Consider the following 19,272-nt stretch of genomic DNA (forward strand, 5'->3'; position numbering starts at 1 on the left):
ATGTGGCTGATTATATTCTTGGAGAATGCCTGTAAAAGTCTGGAAACCCAAGAGTACTCACAATTCATAAAATATGAATGAAGTTGCTTTTAAAAGTAGCTGGGCTGGATGGGAAAGTTGGTAACCTGTCGCTAATCTTTATATATGTGAAGAGCCAAATTTAACGCTTTCTTCAGTGGAAACTCTTCTTTCTTTACAAGAACCCGAATATTACAGAATTAATTTTCCTACAATTTTAATGTGGGCAATATTGTACATACTTGTATACACATACACACATATATGACACACGCATCTGGCGTCAGCTTACAACATCGACATACTCTTGCAGGGTGTAGAGGTCAAACAACATGAAGACGAAAAAAAATTCAGTAACGTTTTACTCTTTGTTCTAAGCCCTCGATTAAAGATGACTGTTGGTTAATTTTGTAAGTAACAACTAGCTATCGTAACTTAAGAAACAGTGCTAGGTTATTCATACTCAAGAGAGTATAGAGCAACCACAAGGAAAATAACCTTGGCGAAAAGTCTCTGCGTAACTTCCTTTTCTTCCGTTCAACTCGGGCCATAAGGAAGCATGCTCCACTCTGCTCCTCCCCTCCACGCGGGAGTACGGTGCACAGGAGGCGCGGGTCTGCGCAGGTTTTTTTGCTTGTGGTTCCACAGTAATCATTATCTTAACTGTCTGTTGCTTAAGAAACTGTTTTTACAATAGTAAATTTGTACCGCATGGTTTCATGTATATAGGATAAAATTGGTTCTGTTTTGAGAGCTTTCTCGTCAATAAGAACAACAAAATATTGACGTACTGTAAAGCTGTGAAATTTCTTTGGTACTGTGTATTGTATTTGAAATTAAGTTTGAAAATATAATGACTTTTTCATTTCTTGTGCTTTAAGGAAGAGGATGACACATTATGAATACAAGAAACGCACATGACATTGTGACAGGCTTGAGCAACTCCTGTTCATTCGTGGAGTCAAGCGAGCGCTCCGTGTATTGCGAGCTTCCCGCCTGCACACTGCATCTCAGGCCAGTAAGCAGCAGAGCACGAGCAAAGGAGCCATTTACGTTTAGAGCCAAACAACCCTGTGGGGGAGGCACTCTTCTTTCACGGAACCACCACCTCTTTCTTCTGTCATGTTTACAATGTCACACTGAAACGTTACTCACAAATCAAGAGGATGAGAGGTGCCACAATGTACGAAAGCACCCTGTTACAACGCTACAGCACTACTGGCCCCCCTGCATTCCGTCTGTGCATACGAGAGTAATCTTTAAAAAAATACGGTCGATTGACTAGATCTATTACATGAGGTATGCGAGCCGCAACATTGATAGTCGTAGTTTAGATGAAAATTCATAATTATATATATATATATATAATAAGGCGTGACGGAAAATGGCTGAAGATATCAATTTCATAACACATGGTTATAATCCTGGAATTGTACACTTGACTTTTCTACGCTATCATATAACAGCCTGATTTTTCAAACTATTCTAACACAATACCGGAAATTTGGATCTTTAGGAGCATCTAATCAAAGGGCAAGCGCCGCCACACTGTCTGAAAGCAATAAACATACTTGACTAAATGGAGTAAACTCCACATACTTCATAATAAACTTATTAATGAAGTACATTTATCTGTCTTTAAGTCCACTTTATGCGCAGATAGGCTTATCAGGACTGAGCGCACAGTTTAAATTGAATACAAACCACTATGTGGCTCCATCGGGCATCGAGCCTGAGACACCTTGAGTAAAAGGCAAGGGCGTTACCACTACGTCATCGGGGTGGCCTATTTATATCTCATACAAAATCCGCTTATATTAATATCTCACTCGACCTTACTATAATAAATCCGAAAGTCGTCTTTCAAATAGCCTCTTTGTGTCAATTCTGGATTGGTGTCAATATTTGCAACTCAGTTGCCAGTTTCTCTTAAATCGATTTTGACATAATATATTCATTCGGCTTTACTTTAGCCTTAACAAAATGTTCTCATCAGAAATTCAAGCTCTCCAAAATTAATATAATAAGAACCTCCCTGAGTTAGTAATAGTCGAATCTTATGCTCTCAGAAATGAAAAACAGGTAAATATCCTGTATTGTTTTCGATGTAAGATTTTGAATCAATGCCATTTTATGTCTCAAAGAAATCGTACTTTTATGCGTCTTTCTGTAGAAGTTTTGCTGAAAGGCCCGGTCTTGCGAGTGAATGTGAGTGCTATTTGTTTTCATTCTGAAACTTTCGGTCAACAATAGTTCCAGCGACTGTCGTTTAGTAATGGGCATAGAAAATAGGACTCGGAGGGACACCCAGTACTAACTTTAACTCTAGAGACACATATTCAGCAAACGTTACTTCTTTAACTTTTGCACGCTAGATATACTTTTGCTCTTTGAGTTTGAAACTACTGGTTTATCTGCCGCTGTGCTCCGATTCGCAGAACTTTCCTGTCCATATCTCCAATTATTGGTTTCGACAGATAATAACATTTGGCAATTGTTGACCAATTTATGGGCTCATCTCCTCGTGATGAGATTTTATCAATACATTTGTTCTATATTTCACAAGCTTATCCTGTATTTCATTTCTGATAAGGGACTTGTCACCTGGTCGATGAGTGCTGACAGAACCATAAATTTAATAGCGATCCGACGGTGAACAATACGGATTTAATTAATTAAAACCATTTTTGTGTACATTTGTCATTGACTTCGAGAAACATTTGCCATGAATAAATATACATAGCCATCAGAACATCTTGTCACACCCACACTCTAAATGTTGAAATTGAGTCATAAGTTTTTCATGTGTTAACTGATAAATAAACTTAGATCCTGTGTAAGTGAAAATTTATTGATAAATTTTATTATGCTTTTTTTCATAGCCTTTTAACATACGGGATTTTATTATGGGGTAACTCGTCAACTGCTGGCAATGTATTCATTTGGCAGAAAAAGGCAGTAAGAAATATGGCTGGAATATTCAACCAATCTGTTTCATGCAAACATCTTTTCAAACAATATAAAATAATGACTGTTCCATGCTTATACATATTTAGCTGCCTAATGCTTATCAAAGAAAATATTCATAAATTCAACATAAGACACTCTGTACACAGACACATCACAAGATTCAGTTATAAGTTGGACACACTACCAACCAGGCTAAGCAAAGTACAAAATAATTACAAACACATAGGAATAAAACTCTTCAACCAGCTGCCAGGGACAGCCCACTATGCACCTCTTGAAACATTTAGAAAGGTTCTGCAAGACTGGCTAAGAGAAAAGGTTTTCTACTCAATAGATGAATTTATTCTGAACTCAAAAGAAGATTTAAATTTCTAGAACTTTTAATATGTGCAATACTATTCTCTCCATATTCACCCTATGTATTTATTATATATATAGGCTTGTTTATGCTATTCTTGTATTGAGTTTTATGTTTAGATATATATATGCTATTCTTGTATTATGTCTTATATTTGTATGTTTATAATATTCTTGTATTAGGTATGCCTAATATTTGTATGTTTATACTATTCTTGTATTATGTAATATATTTGTACCAATGACGACATCTTGTTACGTGCTTTTTTTAAAAAAACTAGCTAACTAAGTAAGCAAACGCGACAAAGCAACGCAACAACGCAGAATCGCTCCCCGTGACAGCTCTGTCACTCTAATTAAACATTACATGAATTATAATACGGTCAGGATAAGTGCCTACAGTCGGAGTTACCGAGAATAAACCTAGGAGGATTTGATTTCAAGCACCTGAAATGACGTGACGTAATACTACGGTGTTTCAGAATATACACATATATTAGAACACAGATAAATAAACAGTACACCTTGCCCACTTTCACTCGATCTCTCACTCAGACACACATTCCATGGCATATTGTGACAATATGACAATTACAAAGGTTAGATTAATTAATACTTTTACCATACTCATGCTATTTCTTGGCTACATTGCCATTTACAATTTACCGTTTAGGGTTTTAAGTATAATGTGGATAATTGTTCTTTGTGCGAACCCTTTTAGCTTTTCTGGAGGTACAAATATATTTCAATGAACTATGGTTTGGCTGATAATCTGTACTTTGATCTATAACGTTGATTAGTCTACCGGAATAAGGATGTCTAGTTATGCCATAGCACTGATTTAAGTTATGCAATGATTTGATTTACTCAGATTCGCGGTAGATGGCGTCATCTCTCTCACACATGCACATGGTTGGATCTTACCTTCGCTGCATTCCCTCTGACTTGGGTCGGGTGAAAGTGGTCCTACAGTTTTGGTCCTCTCCAGCGTTGTACTTCGCGGTTATCCAGGTTGGCGAAAATGGATCTCCCGGCAGTTCCGTATGGCATCATCGGATCCTGGCTTCACTCGTTCACTTCACTGGCACGTCCATGACGGTACACGTACACTGTCGACTCCATACGAGAGCTAGCGCAGTAATAGGTCAGTCCTTCGCGGTCACTCGTATGTAGAGATACGTGGCTTGGGCTATGAGACGAACCTACGTAATGAGCCATTCGCGGTTTCACATGGATATTAAATGTTATTAACTTTAGTATTGGCTGTTATGCACTTCGGTATTAACTTTGCTATCAATCGTTATTAACTTCTGCTAACTTAGGACGTTGTTTCGGACGATTGACACAGGTGGACGTGTCTGGCGTTATTCTCACATAACCACACGTATGTGCACGGATGCGTTGGCGTCGAGGGGGAAACGACCCCCTGGGTCTACTCTGCTCTACTCCATGGCTCTAAACACTCACTCGAGTAAAATACAAATCCAGACCACGGGTCCGATCGCGACTCGGAGCTAGGTCGCGCGTAGCTCACACTCCGGTGTCGATTCTAGACAAACTGTGTCATCCCTTTTATTCAAGATTTGAACGTGGTGACGCTTTAGCCTCTGTGTTTATGTGTCTATTTATTGTTTCTGGTGCTTTGACCGTTGTCCTCCTATCCTGGTCAACGCTCAGTCCGGTCCTTAACCTCTGGTAGCAGCCCCTCGTGCAGAGATTAGGCTAAATCCTCCGCTATTGTGTTGGACACGTTCAGCAAGGGCTATCTGAACAGGATACCGTCTTCCATTGTATCCAGCGATATATCTTTAATAATTCATAACTCCCGTAGTTCTGTTCTGATTATGCTGAAATACTGGAATCTGTACTTTCATGATGTGGTCTTCCGCTGGTTAAAATCTCATCCAATTCGGTCCATTGGTTTAGAAGTTGTTCTTTTCCTGCTATTCCCCATATGAATGCATGTAAATCCAGATTCGGGCGAAAAAACGGTGGTTGAGCAAGCTAGCGTTGGCTAAGGCAGTCGCTAGACACCTTTATTCGCGACAGATTTTAATATTACCAATTGTAATTAATTCTTAATAACGGGCAATTTGATCAATTACCTGTTACTCAATATTTGACCGTTACAATCTATTGCATTATTGTAATGATTAATGATGAATAAACATATTGATATTGAACTGTTTTACAGACAAAACATAATCATACTTAACACATTGAGAATCGAATTAATAGGACTTCACTTTGATGCACGTTCGTGTCTAGCTGAGGCACAAACATTGACTAGAGTACAGTCTCTACCTAGAATTATGAACGATAGGAAAGGTAAAACTTCGTGTGTAGATTTTTACACAGATGCCGAAAAGTATCTGCTCTTATGACATGCAGAATATTCTGGTAAAACTTAATTTCTTCGTTTTTGAGTGCTTATGAAAATTTGTGCTTGTTTCTATGTGCTTCGGTGATTGTTTCGCTACAAAGACTGGATATTTTAGTACATAACTTGACCGGTAGGTGCAGCACAAGTGTGGTTTCTTTGTTTTCTTACATGTTTACGAGCGACGCCTGTTCTGTTGAGTTCGTACAATGGCCGACAATGCTGTCCCAGGTTGTTCCCGGCGGATATATGTGTAAAAAATGTGATTTGATCGATATAAAATAGCCCCCCCCACCATTTATCCCTCACCGTGGACAAACGTGAATATCCAGTGTATTCTGCAAAAGAGACATCTAGCGTGATTTTCATTAAAAAAGCAGCTAAAACTGTAATCAGCCGTAAGAATATGCCACCTAATGGCGCCGAACAAGTGCTGAACCCATTCACAACACCTTTCACAATATACATCAAACATCTAGACTCTTACATTAGACATCAAAAACTTCATACAATTTGGTAACCCTATTTACAAATATAATATTTTGACAATTTACACTATTTACATCTCTCCTCCTGAAATTTCACAAATCATTTACCTAAGTACTAGTTCCTTTGTGCCTCATAGGATGCTTTGAAGATTCTCACACTAAAGTGAACATCTGTTGATTTCACGTTATCAAGAATCCAAAAACGATAACGTAGCATATGTTTGGATGCCATAGTAAACTGAACTTCTCATTTTTGACACCACATATTTGTTTTTATGATGAGCTGATTTTTACATTTCTTACTCATATTGTAATTGTTTCTGGTTTGCAACACTGACGAAATTATAAAGTTGTACCACATAAAAATATAATACCTTATTTGGATGAATATGTATCATTAGTTGAATATTTTCTTAAAAATAAATGATAATTAAAATTTCTAGAAAGGCAACACTGATGCTAGAAGAAAATTTCATACTCTTTTGTAAATTAGTTTGTAAACTTTAGTATTTTGTATTCAAACACAAAATTGAGGGTCTGAATATATATTTGTATGCCAATGTCAACTTTATTTCTTGTATGCTTCATGTTATCTTTCTTTAACAGATGAATGGTAAATTTACCATTTCTCGTGATGTTGAAACCGCTTTATATGTCCGATGTCTATGTAATCGTACTTAATAATAAATAGTAATTACAAATAAAACTGTTACCTTACTGTAATGAATATCCATAATCCACTGAATGCTTGGAAAGTAAAGAGATATGTAAAAACATTTTTTTTTTTTTTTTTTTTTTTTTTTTTTTGAGATTTTGAAATATATTTTGGGATGCCAACACCGACGTTTGAAGAAGTATACATAACGTTTCTGTACGATAACTTCTATTCCTTAGTATTTTGAATCAGTGTGCAAAATTTCATGTCTATATAGCAAATACTAACAGAGCAATTAATTTTCACAAAATGTTGAAAAATCATACGTTCGCTGTGAACTTTCCAATTATATCCATACGCGCCGAAAACGTTATACATAGGCTACTTATTTAAGCAAGCAACCAAGTTACTGTTACCTGGAAGTAACTACACTCTACGTTTTACTTTAATTTTTGTGTGGCATATCCACCCAAAATACACACGCACACATACAAACACAAAATTTAAAAAAGTAACATCACAGATAATTACACATTTTCTTATTATTTCCTTTGAACATAAATTCGACTCTTTATCTTTGTTAACAGTTCTGGCAGCCATTTTGAATTACCCACGTGTGGCAGTTTTAATCGTTGTCGTTGAGCACAATGATTCCAATGGATAGGGTTTCATAATAATTCATGTTTCGAGCGGATAAATCACGCTAACTATAGGTATTTCTTAAGTTTGCTGACTGAACGGTATAGGAAAATCCATTATTTTAAATAGTGAGAAATATAGATTATATTTTGTACAGAAGCTTCCAAAAATGACATATGTTTAAAAGAAAGACAAGTTTGGACTTCTGTAACCCAAATTGGAGACGGGGAGACCTGAAATTGGCACCAGAAATGGTGCATATCATCATTTAAAACACATTGAGACACAACTTCATATAAAACTTTAACGAAAGTGATTTTTTGAGTAAGAAATATATTTAAGGTTAAACTTACTCAAAATGAGACCCTTAACAATTGTGCATACTCATCCAAGTAGGTGGGAAATTAAGAAAATACCATACAGTAGATAGTTACAAACACATTTAATATGTAGTCTTTTTTTAAAAAAAAATATTGAAACGATCTCTTCCGCAGGCCCTATGCTCCGTAGCGAAGTAACAGGAAATAAGTCAAGTAAGTCAATGTCTCTTCCGTACATCAACCGCGCAGAGTATATTTTCTAAATTTTGATATGCTAGGTATTAAGTTCGCCACATGTAGGCCTAAACAAATTGCTGATTTCTAGAACAGCCCTTCAAAGTATTTGGCTGGTGTGAAAATTTTTGATCAAATTATATAATTTTATTTGGTGTGGGCAAAACGTTAGTGATTGGCCATTCGATTCTCCAAAACACCGCACTATAGTTAATGCTTAAGCATTTCCCTTAAATTGTTAAGAGACACGTTTCTTAATATCCGAAAATCTATACTAAACAGAGATTTGAAAATATCAGAATATTTTGAAATTCCTGAAATCTTGATAAAAACAATTCTTCGCACACCATCTTAAAACAATTTGACCGATTTTGCTCAATTGCAATACGAGATCAGCTGCTCAAGGTATCTAGTAGCTGTAGTCATTCGGATAGAGTTGCCTCACCTAAGAAATAATCTAATAATAATAATATAATCTATTATCATCACCAAATAAAGAAGTATTGTAAAGATGAATCAAATTAAAGCTACATGTTTCATTATAACTACCTGCAAGTTACATGACTTTAAGTTTCATAACAACATAACTATAGACAAATAAACAGAACAAATTCATTCCGGGCGAATCACCCCGTGTTCTGGGTACTCACTTAATACAGGGTAAAATGCCCAGTACAATGAAATGTAGAACTTGAACATTCTTTTATTTACTTTCTTGTTGTTTATTCTTTAATCCTTGCGGTTGAGAAGGTTTGTTAACAACCATGAATCTATTGGTATCTGAAGCTTTTTGAACGCTATAAACAAAGCTAATCCTTCTTGAACTTAAATCCACATCAGTTAGCAGTTGGGGTTGTCGTTTTCGCTTGGAAATAATAGAACAGATACGGTAGGAATAAGTAATATTTCTTCAAATGTATCTCTTTGTTTCTTCGTCTCTCCGAGATCTTGTGCTTCCCTCGAAGGAGTTCCAGTCGAACTGCGGGCGTCTCTTCAACCTTCAGGTTTGCTATATCCTGTCCCAGCTAACTGTAAAGCAGAGCTGCGCATAGCGGCATATAAGGAGGAGGGAAATTGAGTGGTGAAAGCCAATGCAAAGCAGGGAAAACGGGTAACTCCAGTCGTCCATTATGCAATCCCGTTTCTCTCACTGTTCATTGGTGGAGCCGTCTCGCATCACTACTTGCGCAGAGACTTGTTCTCGTTCGCCTGGTCTACAGTTAGCTGGTACAGGGAATAACACTGGGTGTCGTAACTGGGGTGGACGGAGAGTGAGACTATTATGTTCATCACCTCCTCAACCTTCATTTAAAATGAAAACATGGCTGGAAATGCTGGCCGAATTGATAGGATAGGGTACAGCGAAATAAGAAACGTGGCCACAGCGCCATACCTTGCCACTGTGGAGAACTTTTGTTTTGTTCAGTGTGAAGCGTGGTCTCCTTACTGCTGCTCGTATCCGTTGCTCCTGTTTTGTACCTTGTTTTATTTGTACTGGGTACAGAGTCTGAAGAAGACCTTGCTAGAGGGTTGAAACGTTACATTTCGTTTATGTTTTTAAAATACAATAAATGTTCTACCTTGGTCAGCATATTGAGTTGTTCATAAACTAAAATAGTTTAAAATGGAGTTTTATTGTGAAAAAGGTGTGCACGATCAAAAGCATTGATTTTGTTGAATGAAGAGCAAAATATTTTTAAATAATTACATAAGTTATAAGCTTAAGAGAAATCTTGAAAATTAATCAGCAAATTAGTTTTTTTAAAAATAGTAAACATTTCCTAAGTAGACTTATTCATATTCCTCCCAGGCTTGTTCATAGTTCTTGATTTTCCTCTTTTTCCCACAAATATTACAAATGTCACCTTGCAACGTGCATACTTCTTACAGTCTACTCTGTATGTTGCCTATTCCTGGTATTCCAAAAACTTGAATTTCTTTCCTACTTGTGAGTCTACGTTTTCGTCGTCAGATGAGGATTCCAGGGCATATACTCTGTCCCGGAATCTCTGGAGCGAAATAACAATAGCAAGTCTCTGTGCAAGTAGTGAGTGACTCGAGAGGGCTCGACCAATGAACACGTGAGAGGGAACGGGATTGCGTGGGGGGACAGCCACTGTAGCTACCAGCCTATGCAGCAGTACTGCTTCGCTCCGCTCACTCGCTTTCCCCCTGCGCGGTTTTGCGCCTGAGATTACCGGGATAGAGTATAGATTCCTAGGTTATCAACTTGTATTTTTCATCGTGCAGATTTCCCTTTAATCGTTGATTCTTACTCTTTGTCTGTAATTTCTTATATTTTACGATATATCTTCATTTATTCATTTTTTTTTAAAAAAATACAATTATTCTTGAAAGTAAATTAGGAATAAAAGAAGGTGGGACATTTCTTCTCACATGAAATTAGTGAGGCATCTCTCCTTTCTCTAGGACAAAGCTTTTGTCCTTTTGTCTAAGGAGAGATGTCTCGCTCTGTGGTGTTCGTTCGTTCGGAAATCGTAGGAAGCCGTACGTTTGTACGTACGCTGAATTACAGCACGCGGGGCATCTCTCCTAGTAAGGCATTTCACCTCGAATGACACTATGTAAATTTTATCTTAAAACTTCTTATTTTTATACCGTTATTGTAGTCACAAAATTGTGGTTGTGCCTAATTTCGACATCCACATCCTTCCGAAATCACGTTTTATATGAAGAAGGTATTTTTTTTATTACAAACTTCTAGCTAGAGTTATGCCTTAAACCTACTGGCATTGTCGGTTCTTATTCTACGAAAATATGCAGAAATTCAGGTCCTCACATTTTGTGTAAAGTCGGTTTTTCGTCCGCCATCTTGAAAGGTGTTGACCAATTTTTCTTAGATACAAAATTAAATGAATTCTGCTATATATCTTGCAGTTGTAAATACATCATCTCAAAAGCTTTAAATTTAGAGTTATTATTGTTGTAAAAATATTAGGTACTTGTCCCCACCACCCTCAAGAACACGATATACTTTTTTTTAAAAAAATTCACACATTTGTCCAAATATATGCCCTAACGTTTAATCCCTACACACTTGAAAAATGTTTTCTAGACCCAGATTTGAAAAAAGAAATTTAAATGAAGGTAGTGTGCGTAATATGGGGTTTTCCGTCCGCCATTTTAAAACTTGGCGCTGTTTCTGTAGGATAACATATTAAAGCGATAATAGCCTACGGACAGAGAGTATCATGCCAGGAAAAAACTCCTGCAGGCTGATGTTATGTTTTATCTCTCCACCTATGTATATGCTGAACATGATATTTCAAGTTTTGCTTAAAATCATTTATTTTGTAAATTTTGTCCAGAGATATTTACACTCAAAGTGTGTGTGTTTGTGTTTGAACGGAACTTATGAGTCACTAACAACAATTTGAAGCCAACCGTTTTTTTCATACTTTCTAAGATAAATTTTAAGTTAATAACATTTACATGAAAATTGTATATTCACACACAAAAATACAGTATAACTTTCAGAAATGTTCTTCACTCCTTTAGTAGTCATTTGCTCCACAAGCAGCCTTCTAACAGTCTTTAATACTCCTCGGCATTTTCCATACCGACTTACTGCATTCATCTGATCTTATATCAGACATTGTCAATGTGATACTCTCTTGTAGTTCCCTTACATTCATAGGTTTATGCTTTGCCAGTCTTGGCCTAATAGTGCTCCTCATATTCTCTGCGTGTAAGTATTGACTCCAAAATCGCAAAGGGAGAACAGGAAAGCCAATCATCTCAGGATTTGAGAAAGTCGTGGAATTAATTTATTTACCTGCAATACCGCCAAACTTCTCGTTTATTCTTGGAATTAATTCTCCTATTCTTATTTTGTTATTCTTGATATCACTTTGTTCTCACGAAGTTCATTGTTTTTCTTGCTTCGTGCCTGTAACCTAGGATTTCGTGATAGTGTTCTTAACACATATCTTGTTTATTCCTATTACATGCGCAAGTTCTCTTCCATAGTACGTACCAGGAGTCTGTGGAGCAACGCCGCGTATAACGGTAGAAAACGGGAGAAAACGAATGGGCGGAGCAAAGCAGATCGCTCTCCTGCAAACTGCTGGTAGCTGCAGTGGCGTTGCCTCCTCCATGCAATCCCATTACCTCTCACGCTCACATTGGTCGAGCCCTCTCGGGTCACATCTTGTGTAAAGAACTTTTTTCCTCTTGCTCCACAGCCTCCCCGATGTCGTAGTTGTAAAGTTGTCGCCTTGTGATCAAGGAGCTCCGGGCTCGATACCCGGTGGTGGCACGTAGTGGTTCGGACACCACTTCAAGCTGTAAGTCCAGTACCGATTAGGCTATCTGTGTATAAAGTGGAATTAAAATAAAAGATCAAGAGAACTCTGCTTGCTCCACAGGCTCCTGGGACAGAGTACAAATCTGCCACTTTTCTTCGTATGTAGTTTCCGACACAGATTCTTGTATATTGGAACTTCTCTCATACTCCTTCAGTCTCTCACAGCTAACACACGACAGATAGTCAAAACGGTAAGCTTTTGCTTTGATTTGATTTATTTTACTTCGCTTCTTGTGCCACTTTTGGCTAATTTGCGAAGATGGGGATGAGTGATGATATGATGAAATTGATGAATAGACATGACAAACGTCCATGCCCACGCCAGGATTTCGAACCCGGGATCCCTGGCGACGTAGCGCGATGTTCTAACCACTTAGCCACCAGGGCCGACAGTTGCGTATAATAGAATGAAACTTACAAGGATTTATAAACATATTTTGCAAGAACCTTCAAATATAGCAACCAGTGACAAACTCTCGTTAAATAAAAACTAAAAATACATGAACTTAAATAAAACATTGGGAATGTATTTGAAATATAAAGGGTGATTCATATAAAACTAACACATTTCTTTGCCGTTTTATTGAAACAAGAATACCTCGTAATTCTCCAAGTTAGTTTCATATGACGCAGGACATCTGGGAGATTCGTACATCCTCAAGAGAGTACTCAGCTGTGTAGAATTTGGTAGCTTTCGTCGCAAAAACTGGCTCAGTCATTGCAAGGATACAGTATGTGCTTCATACTTTCATGGTGTTTTTAAAGTATTTATGCAACACAGAACTGCATAAAGGCTACAGCTGTGTCAAGAATATTTTCAACAAGACGGCGCCACATGACATACATCGAACAAATCCATGGAACTCATTGAAAGTTTTTTTGACGACCAGATAATTTCCAAGAACCTGTGGCCACCGAGATCTCCGGATGTAACAACCAGGACTTCTTCCTATGGGGTTACTTAAAACACAGAGTTTATACACCACACGCCCCCAGACTTTGGACGATTTGAAGCACAACATTGTACACGAGAACATTGGTATTGATAACAGCGTTCTCCAATGAGCCCAGTAACATGGAACGACGTGTTGCGGTGTGCTTGGACAGCATGGAGGACATTTTCAGCATTTGCTGTAGAGCTATAGAATTCTCCCAAAGTTACTCTATATTTATGGCATAACAAATTGTGTTAAGCAACATTCTTACATTCTTGTTGAAATAAATTAGGAAAGAAATGTGTTAGTTTTCTGTGAATCACCCTGTATTTAAGTAAAATAATTTCCCCAATTTTCCATCAGCTGAAAATGTTTAAAATGTGTCGAAACTTTTGAGTATTAAAAATATTGAAATTGTTATAATTATAAAACCAATGACTCACTCGCAGCGATTCTTGTACTGAAATTATTTTTTCAGCATTATTTTGTAACTGAAATAAATATTTCTATTAGCCTGTAAATTTAACATAAAAATCAGATCAGGATTAAAGGTAGCATACTAACACACGTGCCCCAAACTTTTTTTAGGGACTGTATTTGTTTTCTACTACTTGGAATGTAGGTGTGTGAAACACGGCCCAGAACTCAGATAGAGCCATCCAAATATCCTAAACAGCGTAGAGTGAAAATGATTAAAGTATTATCATTATGTATATTCTTAAATACATGAGTTCATTATCTAGTTTTATATACAACGTAAATTGTAACATAACGTTACGAACTTTAAATCTACAGAAAGCAATTCATAGTCTATGTAGAAACCAGAAAACCATAAACCATAATCGAATGGGACTAATGGGAAAACGATGCGGTACTTAAAAAATGTATCATAAAGGGTGTTCAATATATACATCAAAGAAGCAACGATAGAAGTAAAAGAGAAATTCAATTTCGTTGATAATCCCAACCAAAATGAGAGAAGTATGTTATGATTTGCATATGACAGACCTCTTAAGTGAGGATCAAGCAGAGCGAAAATGAAGATAAATGCGAATAAAACAAATAATATTATAATTAGCCGAAAAGCTTGGCTCTCGAGAACAAATAGAAATGAAATGCAGAATAAAATAGATGAAGTAGAAGAACGCTGATATCTTGGAAGAACAAGAACTAATTATGGAAGACGTACATTGGTGGCGATTGGCTTCCAAAACTAGGGGGCCATAGGCAATTTACTTTCCCTTGATAGATAAGGTTTAGCATAGTGCGAGGGCAAAAGTGGCAAAAAGTGGGGGGCAACTGAATCGCCGCCATTGAAGAAAGAAATCAAAGTAGATGACACTGACAAAGAAGAACTTTTACGGGATGAAGCAATTACTAACATTCAGAAACGTAGTTTTGCCTATAAGAAAGAAATTTGTAAGGGTATTTGTCTGGAGTACAGCACTATATGGATACAAAACATGCGCAGTGCCTGAAGGTGAAAGGAAAATACTGGAAACCTTTCAAAATATGGTGCTACAGAAAATTGTTGAAGATCAAATAAAGATATAGAGAAACAATCAATAATATATTTTGAGACGTGCATATAGCAAGGCAAGCTTGTGGAAATCAATCATCCAGAGAATATGCTGACAGGTAGGTCATATCCTGAGACCTGAGAGAACAATCAAACCTATTGATGAACTGAATAATATAGATGATGGCGAGGATTATAGAGAACAAATAGTAAATGAAGAAAATAAAAGGGACGAACAGAAATCACTGGAGATGAACTTCGAAGAGCTATATGAAAAATCAAAGTAGGAAGAGCACCAGGACCCGGTGGTATAACACCTGAAGTGATTAAATATATGGGACAAAGAGGAAAACAATTATTATTGAAGATAAGAAACATATGCTGGAAGGAGAAAATAATAGTGAATGACTGTAAGGTCTCAATTATAATCCCTATTTTTTTAAAAATGAGACAACAGATAATGTAAAAACGATAGAGGAATTTCTCTATTGAGTGTTCCCAGTAAGATATATTCTAGAATTCTAGAAACAAGACTGAGGAAATAAATAGAAGATAACTTGGAAAAAACGCAAAGTGGATGTAGGCCAGGCAGAAGTGTGCAGGACCATATATTTACTTTAAGACAGATCATAGAAAAAGTCATTGAATATGATGGAGAATTATACTTATGTTTCATTGACTTGGAGAAAACCTTTGAGAGAGTTCCTCGAAATGTGTTATGGACAGTATTAAGAAAGAAAGGAATAAACCAAGAACTAATAAAAGTCATACAAGGTTTTTACAAGGATTGCAGAAATTATGTAAGGACAAGCAATAATAAATCAGAGGAGTTTGAAGTTACAGCCGGAGTAAGACAGGGCGATAGACTATCACCTTACTTGTTTATAATTGTAATTAACGATGTGCTAAACGAAATATAAACAAAAATGAGGAAGTTCCAAGTAGGATATTGGAGAATGAAAGCAGTAAATATTTCAGAGCTGCTGTATGCAGATGATATAGTTTTCTTTGCTAACTCACAAGCAAGCTTACAAAGAAACTTGAATATTATAAGTAGTAGCCTATTAAATCGTAGCGTTCCTCTGAACGCGGGGATCTTAAATAGGGATATAACTTGCCCCTCCCGATTAGTACTAGTTGATGGTAGAGACAGCCCTGAACGGGCAGGTACAAATATCTAACTATTCATTAAAATAGACTCATGATTCGTTTCTAGACTGAAGTGAGCAATGCAAATGGCAGAATGGGTGTAGACTAGCTTACCCTGTTCGGTTTAGAAATAAGACCAGTAGCTCCTGCTTCTCCGATGATTCCAGATTAAAAGACCTCGTGTCGCTCTCATGCGCACCTATTTAAACCCTCGCTTGGCCTCTCGTCACCTCTTGCCAAAGGCCAGTGTTCTTACCATTTCCTGTAGAAAGCTTATCCTACACATTTCTGAGCAAGGAGCTGACAAGGTCTGCCAGGGTCAATATTTCTTAATCGAACAGGGCATGGTACGACACTCCCTCTTGCGAGACAATTTCCAAAATTGAAATTGTAATCATTAAAAGTTTAAATTGAACCTTCTGCCATTCACCAAAATTTAAAAGGTTTTTGTTTATTACATGAAAAAAAAAGGTTACATAAAATGAAATAATAAAAAAAATGTCGGAGACCGTTCACCGAAAATTAAATGGAACAGAATTAAGCTCAAGCTTGAATGCTGAAAGAAAGTCTTTTGTTTTCATTAGCCACGCTGGAAGAGTCTTTCGTAATCAACAATGCTGACGGTTGGTCAACATGCGATATAAAGTGTTGTTCGCAGTCCGTGGAGTCAGCGGAAAGTTCAACACACTGCATCGTAACGCGATACATGCGAATGGCTTCTGAACGAGTGCTAACTAAGCACCGAACGCAATCCGTGAGAAACCTTAAGGCCGCATGCTCGCAATCTTCCGCCTCATCAGGATGACAGTTCGAGGCGAGAGCAAAAAGACCGTGGTAAACACCAAGCTCCACTGGACTGCGCACAACCACACGAAGATTAAAAAAAAATAGTTGAAGATTATGTTTTCACTGACGTTCGTAGCACACTATGTGTGCACACTATGACCTGAGAAATCAAAAGGCAGGGCAATCCAAATACACTCAAACCCCGGAGTCCTGGGGTACGAAGCACTGTTCCGGGACATACACGGTCCTTGACCGATCACAATTGCACTGGGGGACCGGATTCGAATCCCGGTGTGGAAAGTTCAGGAATACTGTTCAGTCAAGACCATCTTGAGGTTCAGGCCACAGCGCTCAGTCAAGACGTCATCATCTGGAGGCGATCGTCTTAACGCTGTAAACCCCTTGACGTAATTTTACCGTAGATAATTAAGGTATATTTATTTCTCTTATGAAGTTAAATTTTGACATTTACCCTCCCGACGAATATAGTTAGAAGAAAAATGAATAATATTGAATATTTACACCAAAATTTTCATTCAGGAAGTCACTATGGCCACCACAAAAATGCCTACCATAGCACAAAGAAAGAGTTGAAAACCGTTAGAAACTTCCTGTCGGAAATATTTAAACATTGTATATCTTTGAAAAATATTATCGGGAATATTGGTCAGCTACAGTAAAACTCGTAACCGCTTTTGTATGAACTTTTGTATGTAAAATCAATTGATTAAATAAAAAAAAATGTTATGTTGACCGTAAACTTTCCAAGTTACCTAATCAATTAAATTGTCTTTAAGTTTACCCAAAATTAATCAACCAGATAATGCAGATATTCTATGTAGCTATACAATCTCAATACAAAACCTTAATTTCTATATTCTTGCAGCAAAAGCGAAAGAAATTGGTACAAGGGCAATGTTACACTTCTGTGTATAAAGACTAAACGTAAATAATTTGTCACATTGTAATTTCGATCCTATTGACTTTATTGAACGAAAGATAATAAACAAATTGAATCTTTTCATTGTCGTTAGTAAGATTTGTGACAATAACTTAAGAGTTTCATTGAGAAAAAAAGCAGATTAATATTTCCATTTTAACGATCACTTGAGAAATAAAAATTTGGAATATTTCCTTACACTGTTTTTTACATTCCGTTAGAAAAATCGTGAAGAATGTTAATAAATTATGAAACAATAAACATTATCACTGATTTAATAATCAAAGTCACGAACATTGAAGCTTCACAAAAAGACAAAAAATAGAAAGCAGTTCATATGAAACAGTTTTAAAAATTTAATACATTTGTAGTTCATATTAACATAGCTAGGTAACAAAATGCTTTCTGTGTGAAAACATTTGTATTTGAAACATAAGTAATATGTTCCTGGATAGTTTTACACACGAATATTTCATCGACGTTCTTGTTACACATCGCACCTTTGTATTTAAATGTACAACATATCTTCCATTAGCCTCCGATTAGCATAAAGAAGCATAAAGCGGGATAAAATAAGAATAAATGTACACATGTATCAACTTTGCCCCGTTGTATAGCTTTCTTTCATTAAGCACATTTTGAAACTGAAAATTTGTGTAAATAATATGAATAATTTATCGACTGCTTGCATAAAATTTACACTAACAAATTGATTTGGTAGACGTAATATTAACCAACGTTTGTAATTCAGGGTAAATTATTTGATAATTCTAAAAAAAATGTTGACATGTTGTCCACATTTACGAGTATATTTGATGCCTATTTCGGACACATGAAATGTTTACATCATGAACTATTACTATTATTTATTTTTTAGTATAATACATTTGTTACTTGTATATTTTCGTAGTGACTGAATCACATGGAATTGCCCTAAAAATTTCTCATTTTTAACAACATCTTGAAGAAATGTGAATGTTACTTTTACCTTTTTCATTGTAATTGCCTCTGCAATTGAGTACACAAGACTTATACACCATACCTCTTCCACATTTAAGCATATTTACACGTCATGTAAACTCGATTACAGTTCTTAAATTTGCTTTACAATTCCATATTCACTAAAAAGGTCCAACATTGATTCCGAAGAAGCAAATCAAACATGGCAGATATCTCGCCTCCAGTTGATGACGTTTAGTCACGTGACCGGAGCAAGCCATCAGGCTTTCAGATTAAGAAGGTAATGGTTGAGTACAGGTCAGATGAAAAGACGTTGGCCGTGGGGCGGGCGAACACAGGGTAGTCCATGGAAAGCCACTCCAAGTAGCGTTTCCACGCCCCAAAATATGCGTTGTACAATGGCGGACACTGGGGGGGGGGGGGAATGTTAGGATAGGCCCCCGAAAGTTCACAGCAGACGCCATTGCATATTTCCGGCACACATCGAATGGCGACACATTTCGTACGCTGGTTGCATGCGAAAACGGAAGGTGTACCGTGCTGCGAGCACTCCAAGAAGGGGAACAGTAAATATGGCCACTGGTAGGATGAAACT

This window comes from Lepisma saccharinum, chromosome 2, assembly GCF_977018435.1.
Source record: "Lepisma saccharinum chromosome 2, izLepSacc3.1, whole genome shotgun sequence".
In the NCBI taxonomy this organism is placed as follows: domain Eukaryota; kingdom Metazoa; phylum Arthropoda; class Insecta; order Zygentoma; family Lepismatidae; genus Lepisma; species Lepisma saccharinum.